The following is a 10,427-nucleotide window of genomic DNA, read 5'->3' as shown; positions in this document are numbered from 1 at the left end:
CTTTTTATTTTATTTATTTATTTATTTATTTATTTATTTATTTTTACAGAGACAGAGAGAGAGTCAGAGAGAGGGATAGACAGGGACAGACAGACAGGAACGGAGAGAGATGAGAAGCATCAATCATCAGTTTTTCGTTGCAACACCTTAGTTGTTCATTGATTGCTTTCTCATATGTGCCTTGACTGTGGGCCTTCAGCAGACCAAGTAACCTCTTGCTGGAGCCAGCGACCATGGGTCCAAGCTGGTGAGCTTTGCTCAAACCGATGACCTCGCGCTCAAGCTGGTGGCCTCGGGATCTCAAACCTGGATCCTTCTGCATCCCAGTCTGACGCTCTATCCACTGCGCCACCGCCTGGTCAGGCTGATCTGATAGTCTTGATTTTTGTTTTGCAACAAACATTTCAGACACTGGTAAAAAGATCTTTTGCATTGACATTGCTTAACTCATCCAAAAAAGAAAAAAATCCCAAGTGTCTTCAATTTGGGTATTGCGGCACACTTTGCTTCCTATAAACTCCTTTTTAAAAAAACAAACAAACGTACTTTGCTTGTTTCAAATTTTATTTTGCTACTGAAATTGATATTGCCTTTGCTCTTTCAGATTTTCGATCAGTTTCTGATTTTGTGTCTGAGAATTTCACAACATTCCTGTTTTCTTCTCTTTGCATTTCTTCCATAGCAAACACTCAAACGCTGGAAAAGGCCGCTGACGGTGACTGAGTGGCCCTGAAGAATGTAACATTCAGATCCTGGGAAGGTAACAGCACTCACTACACATGCCAAAACCACCAATTTAAGGGCTTATTTTTCTTGAAATACTGCTCATAGGATTTGTATGCATATAAACTTATTAATAATTATTTTATTTGTGAGAATGACTCGCCATTGGTAGCAGGTCAGGCCATAAACAGACAGTGATGTAACGGCAACAGCTACAGGCAGGACCGCCTGATGAGAGGCGAGAGTCTCACCTCTGAGCTCCTGTCCCGGTTCCCAGAGATGTTGACGTTGACCTTCAACTCCACGTATCAGGGATTCCAGCTCTTGCTTTCACCCTGACACACGGACTGATCCCTTAGACCAGCAACATCTCTGTTGATTATGAAGCTTTAATTCTTACGGGAGAATTATAATACTTTTTCCCATTTTTCTGGTTTTGGTTTTTTTTGGACTGACTACTTTTGCGATTTTTGGGTCTGACAGAGAATTCCTGAGAGAGGCAGGGAAGATGTTGCTGTACGGGGGTACTAGGGTGTGGGCTTCGTCCTGGGAGAGCGGACTCTTCACCTGCCTGCTCTTATGGGCGATGCTGTTGCCCAGAGACTGAAAGGTCATTAAAAAGCTAGCGGGACTCTGGTAGAAAGACCACCCAACCCCACTGGCTCCCACCTCCCTGCCTCCCTTGCTGAACTCTTACAAGGCAGCATTCCCCGGGGACCTGTTTTTTGCTCTCTTTCTCATTATCATGCTCTTTGGGCACCCCAACAATGCATGATCTTGGTTTCAAGACACTGATGAAACCCAGATTCACACTCCTAGCCCAGACCTCTCCCACTCTTTTACCTAAAGACCCATTTGCAAGTTATTTGCTTTCTGTGCATGTCACCCTAGATTTTCTGGTTTAGAAGTCTGGGTATCCAAGGGAGGAATGTTTCCAGCAGGGGACAAAGTGGTTCCATTCAACTGGAAGGTGAGTTTGTTACCAGGACCCTTTTGATTTCTCATGCAAAAACAGGGGTTATAGTGTTGGTTGGGTGATTAACCAAATTACCAATGGGACACGATGGGACAGGGAGGTGCGTGGGGCATCCCCTAGTACCTCTAGAGAAACCATAGCAACCCTAAACGGGCAACACCACGAAAGGCTCCGCCTTCTTCACACGGAAAGTTAAGGTGGTCTCACCAGATAAAGACCTCTGACGAGCTGATGTACTACTGTGTGGAGGCCAAATGGGACAGTGATTCAATGCAGAAACGGGAGCTATAGTATTAACCCATATCATACTCTTTGCTTTAGATTTATTGATCTGTTTTAACAAAATTTCCTTCTTTTCTCCCATTCTCACTCCCTATTATTTTTATATAGGGTCATCTTTATGGTTATATTTGCAATTTGCTGAATGGATCATAGACTATCAGGATGGGAACATGATGGAGTTAGAAAGAGAATGGGCATCCCAGGTATTCTGGTCTACCATATCCCCCCATGTATAAGACGCATCTTTTTTTGAAAAATTTGGGGTCTAAAAACTGGGTGCATCTTATACAGTGGTTGTAGATTTTTTTAAAGTTTCATTTCCTGCTTTTTTGCGCTTGTTTTTGCACTCACTGTTGAAGACAGTGATTCGTCATCAGACACAGATGACGACAAGCTAATGAATAGGAGTTTTGACAGTGATGAGGAGTTGTATGAATTTTATGATGAATAAAACTTGAGTCAGTAACTTTATGTAATCCATTGTTTCTCAAATTTCAGACCCCCAAATTAAGGTGCATCTTATACATGGGAGCGTCTTATACATGGGGAAATACAGTAATTACTGATGTGAATTTGGGTTGTCCCCTTTGGCACAAGGGTACATTTTCATTTGTGAAGAATAATTACATGATTCTAGGTAGAAGCAGGTTTTGGTGGTAGTAGTGGTGGGTAAGTTTAAGAAGGGAAGAAGAGCCTGACCTGTGGTAGCGCAGTGGATAAAGCGTGGATCAGAACGCTGAGGTCACCAGTTCAAAACCCTGGTCTTGCCTGGTCAAGGCATATATGGGAGTTAATGTTCCTGCTCCTCCGCCCATCTCCCCCCCCCTCTCTAAAATGAATAAATAAAATCTTAAAAAATAAAGAATGGAAAAAGGGCATATGTTGATGTTGGGCAGCCTAGTGGTGAGCCACAGTGGACATTTGTCATTCTTCTTGGCCGCCTAGGGCCTTTAAACCATCTTTCTTTACTTGGGACTTCCATACCTTATGAGCCTGCCTCTCCCCTGCATAGAAGCCAGAGCTCGTTTCCCAGGATCCCTTGCACCAGGTATATAATTAGACTCCATCGAACAAGTATGGCCAAGAAAGACTGCAGAAGCATGGCATGGGATCCATTTTGGTGGCTGTGGCAGACAGAGGCTGTGCTGTAAAGGTTTAGGTAGTATCACTCTTAGATCTGGGGGAGAGGGGTCCTCGCACTTTAGAGTCTCGCTCCTGTTCTCCAATAACACTTCTCCCCTCAGGGCCGGGAATCTGCAGGTCCAAGGGACACGCCTACTCATAGCTCCCCTCATCCCCACCATACTGCAAGAACCAGGACCCCAAATTCCCTGTCCAAACGGCCCCAGGCCGGCATCCAGGGCCGGTGCAGCCCTCTTCCCTGGGTCTGTGTTTGGAGGGAAGACCACGCTGCTGCTGTGTGCCCTAATGCTGGAGGAGCAGCCAGCGGGGGTGTGTTTGTGGGCGGTGCATGCAGAGCTTGGACCTGTGGGCAGGAGTGTCCAACACAAGCACAGGAGGTCCCTGACCATGTGGGGGGGGGGCTGAGAGAAGAGTATGAGGGGAAGGGGCAGGGTCTGACTCCTTGCACCACCATGCTGTGGCATAGTTCTGAGCAGTTTCTGGAATCCCCGTCTGACCGTGACCTTCCTGGTTGTCAGAAAGGTCTGGTGAGAGAACGGGCGGAGGCTTGCATATTCCGGAAGTGCTCACAGCAATGTTTCTTGTCCCACTCACTCTCTCAGATCTTTACTATCCCCACCAAGAGGCCAAGTCTATTTCCCTTCCCCTTGAACCTGGGCAGGACTTGGTGACTGCTTTGACGAAGAGAATGTGGCAGAGGTGACACCACATGACTCCAGATGCCAGGTCATAAAAGGTGATGCAGCTCGCTGACTATCTTACAGAACTTGCCCTGGGAACCTTCCACCATTCTGTGAAGAAGCCCAAACCGGTCCACATGGAGAGACACATGGGAGGCCCATGTGGAGAGAAACTGAGGCCCCAGCCAACTATCAGACGTGTGGGTGAACAAACCTACCATGATTCCCGTGTCCAGCCTCCGAACCTTCCAGCCAGGGCCTTGGACATTATGGGGCTGAGACAAACCATTCAGGATCGGAATTCCCGAGCCGCAGAATTTATGGGCATAATAAATGTTTGTTTTATAACGCTAAGTTTTGGCATAACTTGTTATGCAGCCATAGTAACTGGAACAGATTTGAATATATTTTATTTAATAGGTTGTTAGATTTATAACTTCAGAATGATCTGATACAGAGGATACGAGCCTCCACTTGCCCTGTTTTCCCTGGGCCCTGCCCAGGAACTGTGTCTGCGTTTGGTGCCTCATGTCACGAGTACGATCTGAGGGTCTGGTGCCCAGTCAAGGGGGTTGAAGGGTGTCCACTGCAGCAGATCTAGGGTGTCATCTGGAGTCTGTTCCTGGCTATGTGGCCTCCAGCCCATGTCCTCTGCTTGTCCCAAAGATTTCATGAGCCACCTAATGGCCTTTGTGAATTCCTCTTCTGCATAAATCAGTCAGAATGGTTTTCTGTTGCTTGCAGCTAGAAACCCTGATTGGAATGGAAATTGGCTCCAGGTTATTTCACTTTGATTCAGTTCAACAGACATTCATTGAGTGATCTGCCACATGCTGGACCTATTTTAGGACACAGTGATACAAAGATGAATAAGACAGAATCTTATTATTAGATAATAGCTAACATTTATTGCACATTTGGAGTCTGCCGGACACTGTGCTAAGCACTTTTTCTGCAACATCTCAATTCTCACAACTACTTTTTATGTGGTAGGTACTATCCTTAGCCTCATATTGGAAGCTCAGAGAGGTTAAGTAACTTGTCCAAGATGACACAGCTAGAAAATGATAAAGCTGAAACTAATGAGTAGGTGGTGAACGTGGGGCAATCTGACTGCAGTGACTGTGCTTTTAACCATTTGCCTCCAGGCCGCATCTGTGTTTGGTGGGAGCTTTCACGAAGAGCCAGGAAGACTTCTGGGAGAGATGTGGCCTGAGCTGAGTTACGAGGAAAGGGAAGCGGGGAGCTGGTCAGACGAGGGTGTATGGGGAGGGCCTCCAGACTGTGGGAACCGCAGGTGCAAGGGCCAGAGGAATGAACTGGCATGACCAGCGTGGCCATATCGCAGTGGGGGGGGTGGACAGCAGAGGGGAGCAAGGCAGGGTCCAGATTCCACAGAGCAACGTGCTAAGCAGAAGAGCCTGAACTTGATGCTAGAGGCTGTGGAGAGGCGTGGAGGGATTTCCAGTGGATTGGCACTGCAAAATCACCTGGCAGAGCAGGGGCACAGGTTGTAGCGTGTGTGGGCTGGAAGCAGGGAGCTCTGGGGGCGGGGGTGGGTGGGTGGGGGGACCCTGCACAATCCAGGTGAGAACAGAGTAAGATATCACTGGAGTGACCGTGATGGACAGAGGAAATGGACGGAGGGCACGGGTAAGCGGGTAAGAGAGCCGCGGAGGAGGTAAAGCCTGCTGGACCGGAAGGTACATTTGAAGAGGAAGGAAAGGGAGAGCGCAGAGCCCCTGGTGCATCTGCCCGGGCGACGGGGGGTCTGCTGACCTGAGCAAAGGAAGGAACGCAGGCAGAAGAATGACACTGTAAGTTCCGGGCGGAGGGAGGGCAGGGCAGCCTCCAGGAGCCGCAGGCTGGAGATGGAGCTAATGACCGCTGACGGGGACTGAGTGCGGGCAGCCCGCCGCTCTGTGCTGAGAGCCACCCTCACGGGGCCCGGCGAAGATGAAATGAGTTAATACAAGGTAAGCACGCCGCAAGAATTTACTATTATTACTATGACTCGCCTGGCTTTACACACAGAGAAACTGGGCTGAGAGAGGTGAGGGAGCTTGTCCGAGGTCACGCAGCCAAGAAGAGGCAGTCTGACCCCAGGGCAGCGCTCTGACCTCACACCACAAGGTCTGTGGGTCACAGCATGGGTGGTGGTCAGAGCCATGCGGTGGGTGAGCTCACACCGAGATAGCTGTGAATAAAAGCTTTTATCACAACAAGGTAGCTGTGAAGGGGGTAGAAGCTGGGGCCACGAGCCGAGCCGAGGCCCAGGGAGCACTGGCGAAGCTGCCCCCGCAGACCCCGGCCACCTGGGTGCTCTCGGGGCTCCTCTGGTGCCCACATGCTGCCACACGGACTGCTCGCCCCTGCAGTGTTTTTAAATAATATGGTCCCAATAGGTTCCTGTGCCCCATCCAAGAACCTCGGCTTCAGTCCTCCTGGAAGAGTCGAGGTCCTGGGCCCACCCCGGAGAGACCCCGGAGCGCCCAGGGAACTCCAGCACAGAAATGACACCGAGTGTCCTCTGCTGAGAGATGAGGACATGCGGGCTGCCTCATTATGGTCACAATGAAGGCTGAGGTGCTGCTGGATCTGTGCTCCGTAAAGCTCAGGCACTATTATCGTTATTGGTCATTATTGTTATTATCGGTGCTCACGAATCTCCAGAGTTTAACACGGCGTCTAGGACGTCACAAAGACTGCAGAGCAGGTGTCTGAATCCGAGCACCTCGGTTCTGGTTCTAGCTTCCCCGTGGGTGAGTCGCTCAGCGCCTCTGGTTCCTCACCTGCAGACTGCGGTGGCTAATCCCCAGCTCACGGGGTTGCAGGGCAGACCGAGAGAACCCGGCATGGGCTGTGAGGATAGCAGTGCATTCTACACACGCAGTGCCCGGTCATCCCTGTGTGCCTCCCTGGCAGCGGCGGGCAGCAGGCTGCCGCAGGTGAGTGGGAGGCTCCCCGAACTGGTGGGCAGCTCAGTTCCTTGTCAGGCAAGTGGGGCGAGGTCGGCAGGGTGGCTCGGAGGACGTGGGCTAGGTGTGGGCGACCACTGACTCACCAGGTCCAGGAGGGATCGTTGAAGCAAATGGACTGTGGCCTCCCCCATGCCCGTCCCAGCTCTTGTCCCATGCTTTGGCATTCAGTGGTGGTGCATCCCGGATGCAGGCTTGCCCTGGCACATCTGTGGGCCTGTCTGTGGGTGTCCACACTCGGGGGAGGCTCAATTATCTTCAGAGTAAGGAGGAGGACAGTAGGAAATCTTCCTTGAGAAGCCTCTTCTTATGCGTCGCAGAGATCACGGGAGTCCTTGAGGTCCTTGGGTTTGCTTGGGGGGTCTCTCTGATATCTGTGAGCCAGGCTCCCTCGTGTGTCAGTGTGAGCTGCTGAACAGTGCCCACGAGCCACACAAGGACAGATGATGGTATGGTGAGGCAAGCCAGCCTGGTGGTCACACACCATGGTGTGCACGGGGTGTGACACTGTTGGTGGGGTTCAGGGTGGGTAGATGGCCCCTTGGCTGCCCCTTTCACACACTGGAGCCATTTTTCCTGTATAGGTCAGGCCCTTCCTGGAGAAGGAGGAAAGAGGAGAGGCGCCCTCACCTCTCAGCACCCAGTGTTCCTCCAGCAGCCGCCCCCTGACAATCTAGCTCTTAACAATCCCCATTTCTTCCCTCAGAAAGTAGTTCACTTGCGCTGTGTGATTGGGGAGGTAAGTACCGTATTTTTTGCTCCATAAGATGCACCTGACCATAAGACACACCTAGGGTTTTATGGAGGAAAATAAGAAAAAAAATATTCTGAACCAAATAGTGTGTTAAAATATTTAATAAAATACCGTATTTTTCACTCCGTAAGACACACGGGCATTTCCCCCTCCACTTTTTTTGGGGAAAAAAGTGCGTCTTATGGAGTGAAAAATATGGTAATAGGTGGGAGCGACTCCCTGCTTTGGGATTCTTATCTAAGTGGAGTGAAGACACTCTGCCAGGCCCTTCCCCTGACCTTTGCTCAACCTGTTCCCACCACCCGAAACACCCTCCCTGCAGGTCGACTTCCCACATGTCCTTGAGGCTCAGCTCAGATATACCTCCTTCATTGTGCTATCCTAGGTCTTGCATAATAGAATTAAATTGTCTGCTCCTGGTCCCCTGGGTTACAAAGACAAATGGTGGCTCTGAGGTCAACAGGCCTGGATGAGCCAAAGTCACATTGCAAATTGGGTCAATGTTCTTCTCTGTTTTAGACTATAAGTTCTTGGGGTTCAGTTTTGTGTTTCTCAAGATACCAAGGCCTGGAACAGGGGTGTTTTAGTAAATGTTTAACAACCTGCTATCTGGGGGGAAAGTCCCTGATTTGTACCACTCGCCAATGTCCACAGCATAAATACGCTTGCTGTGGCTCACGTTAAGCTGCCAGTGTGTCAGCGCTGAAGGTGAGGTTGAGAAGAGATGTGCGTGACCAGCTCTGTGAGCTGGTCTGAGCTGGGTCCAGTCTACAATTGTTGATGCATGCCCCTGCTCTACAAATGTGGACATCAGTTAGCTAGTGCCTGGCACATAGCTGGTCCTCAGTACAAGTTTGAGTGAATGATAGAATCAATGAATGAATCGATGAATACATAAATAAATGAAGAGATGAGAGCTGGATGAGTGGGTGGAATTATATGAAGTGTCTAGGGCAGCTGTGACTCACGGCTGGCTTTGGCAGATGCAGGTGGGAAGAGAGAAGAGATTGTGTCTGTGTTGGGCAGAGCCATTGGTGGCTAATGCCAGGGAGATCCAAGACATCTGGGGGCCCTCACCAGAGGGCCTTCCTGCCACCCCCAGGCTTCCCCCAGAGCTGAGGCTGCTTTGGGTCTCATAAATAACCTGTAATGCTGCCAAATGCGGTTTTCTTGTTGGGGCTTTTGTTTCTTCAATCATGACAAAAGCCTGCTAATGAGTTATTGGAAAAACCAAGCCCTGCTCCAGGCCAGAGAGTCTGGGTGAGTACAGAGGGATGATGTGGAGGTCGCTAGGATGGGGAGGGAGAAGGGAGATGGAGATGCTTTTCCACTTCTGAAGGCACAGAGATTTGGGGGCCTTTGTCTGGTTCCCCACCCCTCAGGTCTGCTGTGTCAGACAGGGATATTTGTGGAGGCTGGATGGGAAGGGCTGAAGCCTAGGGCCTCCGGGGCCCGCTTGTGGTCACTGAGAGGGCTGCTGCAGAGACCTCTTGAAGCCCGTTCAGGGCAGCCTGCTGATTGAGCCCTGGCTCAGGGTTCAGGAGCCAAGACAACGGGAGTCAATCACTATGGCAACCACAAGGCCCTGAGGCCTCTTTTCCTGGATCCCAGATCCTTCTATGACCCTGGAGACCCCCCCCCTCCCAAACATAACTAAGGCTGATTTCTCAGCACTCTGGCAAGTGGAGACTTGGGATCAGAATTTATTTGACTTGAAAAAAATAAAACAGTGTGACATTTATTGCATGTGGTTGCTGCTGAGTAAATTCAAACCCACTCCAGTGCGAGGGACCTGAGGCTCTTTGCAGGAAGGGGACTGAGCTGAGAGGCACACGCAGGCCCCTTCTGCTGGCCGGAGGAGCCAGGACAGGCCAAACCCTAGGTCCGGCCTCTGACTGTTTGCAGGGTTAAGGAGCCCACCGGGAAAACACTGAAGGAACTTTATTTTTTTAATGTATTTGAAAATCACATTGGTTTATTTCTGATTATAGAAATAATACAAAGTGCATGAAAAAATTCGGGGGAAATAGGAACATAGAAAGATGGAAATGCAAATCACCTGTAATCCCACCGCCCACGATAATCATTAAAATGGTATTATCTATCCTCGTCTCTATTTTAGATACAGCTTTTTATATAATTGAGACCATATTAACATTATTTATATAATTTATATTCTATATATCGCTCAGGCCCCCGAGCGCTGCATGGTGAACAAATGAAGAACACACATATATAAACACTCCCACACAAAAACATACACGCACACGTTAATTTACAAAGACATTGGGAAATGGAGTAGGGAACAGTAATGAGTCCCTACCCTGCTATTAAAAAAATAATCACGGCTCTGAAGAAGTTGCTTTATCCTCTCTGTGACTCAGTTTTTTAATCTATGAAATGGGATTGATGAAACGTATTTAACGGCCTCCCAGCATTTTGGGGAGAGTCAAATGTGAAAGTCCTTTATCAATTATAGTGGTATCATAAGGCCATGCGACAAAGTAAACAGAATTAGGAGCCCCAGGTTTTGACATTTAATTTGCTGTGTGACTTTAAGCCAGTTCCTTAGTTTCTCTGGTCCTTCGCTACCTACTCAGTTGAATGAAGGACTGGACTATGTTTCATAATAATAAAACCAACTATGTGTAGCCTGCTTGCGATGTGTCAGGCACTGTACTGAGTACTTCATATGCATTTTCTCCAGTAATCCCCCGAACAGCTCTATTGACTTGGCACTATTCTTATTCATCATTTTGTGGAGGAGGAAACAGACACAGAGGTGAGTAGCTTGCCCACAGTTGCTCAGCTAGTAAGCAGTGGAGCTGGAATGAAAAATAAAGACTCCTGAGCGCTGCTGTCAGTGAAACTCCTATGGTGATGAGAATGTT

This window comes from Saccopteryx bilineata, chromosome 1 (assembly GCF_036850765.1).
Source record: "Saccopteryx bilineata isolate mSacBil1 chromosome 1, mSacBil1_pri_phased_curated, whole genome shotgun sequence".
In the NCBI taxonomy this organism is placed as follows: Eukaryota; Metazoa; Chordata; class Mammalia; order Chiroptera; family Emballonuridae; genus Saccopteryx; species Saccopteryx bilineata.
This window is presented reverse-complemented; position numbering follows the sequence as displayed.